General features: G+C 36.5%; 1 protein-coding gene across 1 annotated transcript in view; it reads left to right on the top strand.

Moving 5' to 3' along the window:
• The window catches only part of GPCPD1 (glycerophosphocholine phosphodiesterase 1), a 102256-nt gene extending 99149 nt beyond the window's left edge, over window positions 1-3107 (top strand). The window contains exon 23 of the transcript XR_012486093.1: window positions 2828-3107. The gene's annotated coding sequence lies outside the window, so the exon portion shown is untranslated. The remainder of the gene's footprint in view (window positions 1-2827) is intronic.
• Window positions 3108-6000: the final 2893 nt, after the last annotated feature.

Consider the following 6000-nt stretch of genomic DNA (forward strand, 5'->3'; position numbering starts at 1 on the left):
GTTCTCTCCTAGTCATCTCTCCTGTATTAACCATTCTCTCCTCTTCTCCCTATCCTGAGTCCTTGGTGAAACAATTCAACTCTATACTATCCTCTTCTCTTAAATGCCTATTCCTTTTAACATATTGCTGATTATGGGCCCACCCCCAAGCTCTAGTCTTTGAACCACTCCTACCATTCACTGTTTGTGCTCCCACACATATACTGAGGAATGAAGAAAGAAAATAATGCAACTGTTTTGAGTCTGCTATACATGTATGTAATACAATGTCAACAGGGCCCTCATTTCTTTTATGCAATTCTGTAGTACTTCCCTTATCAACTCATTATGCCATTCTCCATAATAGCTCTTTATCTCTCCTCTAACCTTAACACTCTCCCCCCTCCCCCCCACTCTCTCAGCTGACATCTTTCCTTCGTGATTTACAGAAAACAAAAATTAAGAACATTCTCTGTGATCTCCTATCACTCAAATAATTTCTGCCACTATCCTTTTTACCCCTGTCTCATGATATGGTAGTCTTGCTACCAAGGCAAACCCCTCTACTTACACAAGTAGTCCCACTTCATCCTCTCTTCTAACAGATTTATCCCTCTATCCTCTCTATTTTTTCACTTATTTTCAATGTTTCCTTTTCTACTGGCTCATTCCCAGTTGACTATGAACATGTTCATGTCTCCTCTATTCTGAAAAGACAAACAAAAAGCCCCACTTGAACTTCGCCTCACAGGCAACTGTCATCCCACATCTCTTCTAGCTAAACTCCTTGAAAAGACTATCTACGAGAAATGCCTCTACTTTCTTTCTTCTCACTCTTTTAAACCCCTTACATTTGACTTCTGGCTTTATCTTTCCACTGAAACTCTCTCCAAAGTGGTCTCTCTCAACTCTCACTCTCCTTGATTTCTCTGCAGCCTTTTAACACTGATGTTAACTTTAATACTTTAACACTTTGATATTTTGTTTTTGATATTATGCTTTCCTCATGTTGATCTTATCAACTCCCTTGGTTTTAATTATCATCTCTATATTGATGATTTTCAAATCTACCTATCCTCTCCCCAAACTCTCCATTGACCTCCAACACATTGTATTTACAGTGATTTTCCAGCATTTCAAACTGGATGTCCAGTAGACATCTTAAACTCAACATGACAAAAGCAGAATTCATTCTTTCCTTCTACACCCTTCCCAAAAAGTGTCTTCTGTCTCCACTGATATGAGGGCGGCTCCATTCTCCTGGTCCCTCAGGTGTACAACCTAGGAGTGATCCTCAACTCTTCTCTCATTCCTCACATCTAAGCTCTTGCCAAGGTCTGTCAATTTCACCTTTGCAACATCTCTGAAATATGTTCCCTTCTCTCTCTGAGACTACTTACTATCTCTTCAGCACAACCCTCATCATTTCATGCTGGGACTATTGCAATAACTTGCTGATGGTCTTGCCAGCCTTAGGTCTCTCTTCACTCCTGTTCGTCCTCCAGCCTTTGAAGAGATTTTACTAACATGCAGTTCTGTCCATGTCACCCCCCTTCCCCCCACTTAATAAACTCCAATGGCTTCTCATCACTTCTAAAATCAAATACAAAATGCTGTGTTTGGCATTCAAAGCTCTTCATAATGTAGCCCCTTTCTACCTTTCCAGTCTTCTTATGCCTTTATCTTTTTTGTGTGCTTTTCAATTCAGTGACACTGTCTTGTTCCTGAAAAAAAAAATCCATCTCTCAACTCCCAGCTTTTTTTTTTTTTTTTTTCATCTGTTCTCCATGTCTGGAATTCTCTTTCTCTCCTTAACGCTTCCTATCAACTTCCATGCTTCCTTTAATTTCCCCTTAAATTTTATTGTTTATGAGGAGCTTTTCCCAACCCTTTTTAATTCTAGTGTTTTCTCTTGTTAATTATTTCCTATTTATCCTGTATATAACTTGTTTATGTATATTTGTTTGCATGTTGTCTCCTTCATTAGATTGTAAGCTCCTTGAGGGTAGGGACTGTATTTTGTCTCTTTTGTATCCCAAGCACTTAGTACAATGCCTGGCCTATAATGGGTGCCTAATAAATACTTATTGATTGAAATTGGTTGATTGATTATAATAGTTTCAGTATACTCAGCTTGAAGAACTAGAGAGAGATGGATAATTTGTTAATGTAAGGAAAAGAGTAAAGATCAGGGGTCCTTATGTGTGTTATGTTTGTGTTTTACATCCTATTTGATTCTGGTCACTTTATATTGATAGCAGCTATTTTTACTGTACTTTAGGAATTTTATAGATCATTTAGTTCAAAGGACTTCTCAGTTTCTTTATAAAATGGGGGTAGTACTGCATTTCTTAACATCAAAGGTCTGTACAAAAGTTTGTACACATATGAGTTAAGTAATTTGGTGATCTTGAGAAGAAAAAACTTTTCACAGTAAATTACCTATAAAATAAGTAATGTATTATTATTCCCATTTTATAGATTGAAAGAACTTAAATAATTTGTAGAAAAGTCACAGAGCTAGTAAACAGATAGTTTCCTTGTGTCAGGATGATCTGTTATGCGATGTGCTACTTTTTAGTATGACATGCTGACTCTTAAGAGATAAACTTTGCAATGTATTCAAATTTCCTGTCTCTGCTCTAGTTTTCTTCTGTTATATTGAAACTATATTTTTGACACCTATTTGCTAAAGAGAGACTTTAAGTGATAGAGGAACAGTTCTGCAAGTATGTTTTGGGCTACAAACTAAGCCCCATACGTTGCTATATAGTTCTTTCCGTAATATTTAACTGTGCTTCCTTCACTACAGATGTTGCTTAAAAGAAATTGTTTGCTTTCCTTCCAGCTCCCTTTGCCCTTCCATGAGTGAAGCTGATCACAAGTCTAATAGTCAGTCTGCAAATCACAACTAGCTCTGCAAGAAGCCATTCCAGTAGAAAAATCAAAGCAGAATCTTCATCTATGTATCCTGTGGAAAGGCTTGTTCGTAGGAACTAGTCTTTCTAGCCACACCCAGACAATTATGGCTTTGAGAACTCTCAGCTTTGAGTGTGTATTCATCAGCAGTGTATCCTATTTGTCTTGTGTAAGTGGAAGTACATTCTCAATATAGTGCATTCTCAGTATAGTGATTTTCAAACCTTTATCTAGAGCCCAAGACCTCAGAGGCAACCTTACCCTATCTATCCTGGGGGCAGTGACTACTTTTTAGTTTACCTCACTTAATGTTTAAGATAGGGCTTTTTAACTTTTTTTAGTCATGGACTACTTTGGCAGTCAAGTGAAGCCTTATAGACTCTTTCCCAGAATTATTATATACATTTGTAAATGAAAGAAATGTTACATTTCAGTTAGAAATTAGGGAAATTAGAGATGCAAATATTTCCCTTTGTGTACCCTCACAGGTACCCTGAAATCTATTTTTAAGAGAAAGGAATTACTTGCTAATGTTAAGAAGGAGGACTACAGTAAAATGATAAGTGAGAAAATAAGACAAGAATGCAAGAATAAGATCTTAGGAGCTTTTTCATATCTCTCCCTCTCCCTCTCCCTCTCCCTCTCCCTCTCCCTCTCCTCTCGTTTAACCCTGTCATATTTACATACTATTCTCTTTGTATTTTTTTCCCCTCCCCTCTGAGGCTGGAGTTAAGTCACTGGCCCAGGGTCACACAGCTAGGAAATAAGTGTCTGAGACCAGATTTGAACTCGGGTCCTCCTGAATTCAAAGCTGGTGCTCTATCCATTGTGCCACCTAGCTGCCCCCTACATACTATTCTCATTGGTGGGAAAGAAAAAAAGATAACTTAAAGCTTCATAAGTTTTTCTTGAGGACAGAGATGACAAGACTTGAAAAGCTTCTTGTCTCTTGCTTGGAGAAAGGATATGCAAGCTCTTGTTACGTTCTCCTCATGTTCACACACAGCTTCTAATAGTCATTCTCTCCACTAATGAGAAACCTTAATTTTGAAATTCTTTATATTCACTTAAAAAATGTGTGTGTGTGTGTGTGTGTGTGTGTGTGTGTGTGTGTGAGTGACACATTGAGGAAAGAGGGAGAGGGGAACTGCTTACCTAGGGATCTGCTAGCTAAAATCTGCCCCCTGATCATGCCTGGTGCTAAACCCTCAGAATGTCCTTGTTGTGTAATCATTAATTTTTATTATCTTAAATACAGTACCCATGGAGTCACTCTGCTCCTGTGGTAAGTACATTTTTGCCTTAAGATCATTCAACTCCCTTTGATAAGAATCTTATATTCACCAAGTAACCTTTGGATTCTCCTGATTATTAGAAAGAGGATATGTAGATTAACAAGCATAAATAGCCTCATAGACTACAAAGATTCCTCAGTACCAATTAATAAATTGACATACTGATTTGTCAATCTCTTATGAATTTGGCTAGTGCGAATCATTTGACCAAAGCTTGATTACTTCTGGCTGACCTAATAACATTTAGATCTGAAGTTAGCAGTTAGATTTAAAATCTTGCCAACGATGTAGAATCCCATGCCCTTATGGTCCTGTCTGAAACTGTCTGTGGCATTTTCTGAAATAGATTACTGGCTTTTTTCTTTATATTACAGCAGAAAAAATGTCTGCTAAAATTCATAAAAACAGAGAAGGAACAAAAGGTCAACAAGAAGAGCAATTTGTAAGAGTTTTCTCTTGGACTGAGTGACTATATTTCTTGTGAAAAGCTAAACTTTATATTTACACATGTAGTGATTTTCAATTTTCATGAGTTGCTGAGTCTGTCACTTGTTAATTCTGGAGAGGAATAGATAGACTGAAGAAAACCTGAAATCACAGAGACATTTTTTCCATCACCCTAAAGACTTTCAGAACTTGTTTCCACAGGCCTGGAGCCCAGATTAGTGAAGCAAACAAGCCACCCTAAACCTAGAAATAGTCACATTAGAAAAGAAAATTTAAGGAAGAATAAGAGATAACTGAATTCAACAACTCATTATATGATACCAAAAGAAATTACCTGAGAAAGAATTCTCTATTTGGCAAAAATTGTTCGGAAAATTGGAAAAATCTGCTAGAAATTAGATTTAAAATATCATAGACTGTATACTAAATAAACTTAAAATGGATGTGAATTGAATACTAAATTAGATGTTAAATGGTCATACTGTTGTAACATAGACTTTTAAAACTTATTGGAATCCTAGAATTTGTAGTTTAGAAGGGATGAGGTTTAAAGCAGAATTGTCACACTCAGACATTCTTAAAGGGTTACAACAAGAAATGTTGTTAGAAGAGCCAAGAAGCAGCATCAGTGGAAGACAGTATTCTCAGTCCTACCCATGATTTAGTGAGCAGAGCAAGAAAGAATTAATGAATAAAAACATCAGGTGAAAAAAGAACTGAAAAGAAAAATTGAAAACATGAAAGAAAACTGAGCTATACAGCAAGAAAGGAGACTCGGTCAAGGGGTTCTGTCAGCTCCCTAGAATGATCTCAAATTACATACATACATGCTTTTTCCTCATTCTCCTTTCTATTTCTGTCTAGTAACAAAAACTCTGAATATCCTGTGGAGAATGGGGTAGCTAGATGATACAGTGGATAGAGTGCTAAGCTTGAAGTCAGGAAGACCCGAGTTCAAATGTAGCATCAGAAACTTATTTACTTTGAGACATAGGAAAAGTGACTTAACCTCTATCTGCTAGAGTTTTTCAACTCTAAAATGGGGATAATAATAGCACCTACTACTGATGTTATGAAGAAAAGATGAGGTATCCTCATTTTATGTCAAAGAACATAATAAAGTTCTAAAGATCCTCCTTCTTCCCACAACTTTTATTTAATAATTTCCTGTGTTTTTATTTTTGCCTCCAAGAGTCCATGAATTAGTTGAAGGTAAATATAAATGTAAATTGTAACAGAAAGCCAAACCTCTGCTTGAATCTTATACTACAAACTTTTTAAAAATCTATTATAGAGTCCATAAAATAGCAGAAGGGAACACATAGACATGAGGAACTAACATGTTTTCCTCAAACTAAAA

This window comes from Sminthopsis crassicaudata, chromosome 2 (assembly GCF_048593235.1).
Source record: "Sminthopsis crassicaudata isolate SCR6 chromosome 2, ASM4859323v1, whole genome shotgun sequence".
Classification (NCBI taxonomy): Eukaryota; Metazoa; Chordata; class Mammalia; order Dasyuromorphia; family Dasyuridae; genus Sminthopsis; species Sminthopsis crassicaudata.